Genomic DNA, 401 nt, shown 5'->3' on the forward strand with positions numbered 1-401 from the left:
TTGCCAGCTTATCTACGCTCGCGCCCTCTCCAAGCAATTATAAACGAATACGAAGTGTGTCGGTATTTAAAAGGATAGCAAAACGCAAATCTCCTGGCCTTGATGACATCCCGTCATGATCACTGCGAGAATCCGCTCCTGAGCTCGAGACCCCTCTATGCGACAAACTTAATAACTCCATGGCACCTGACCCATGGAAGCATGTTATCACCGTCCAGATTCCAAAACAAATCCACCCAATTCTCTCGATGACCTCAGACCCATATCGCGAACCCCTATTCCGTCTCGAGAGATTCATTGCTAAGGAATTGTGGAAGGCATTTAGCCCCAAACTAGATCATCGCATTTGGAAACATCAGAGGAAGCTCCGCTACTCCTTACTTGGTTGACCACATCAGTTA

Source organism: Penaeus monodon, chromosome 25, assembly GCF_015228065.2.
Source record: "Penaeus monodon isolate SGIC_2016 chromosome 25, NSTDA_Pmon_1, whole genome shotgun sequence".
NCBI lineage: Eukaryota > Metazoa > Arthropoda > Malacostraca > Decapoda > Penaeidae > Penaeus > Penaeus monodon.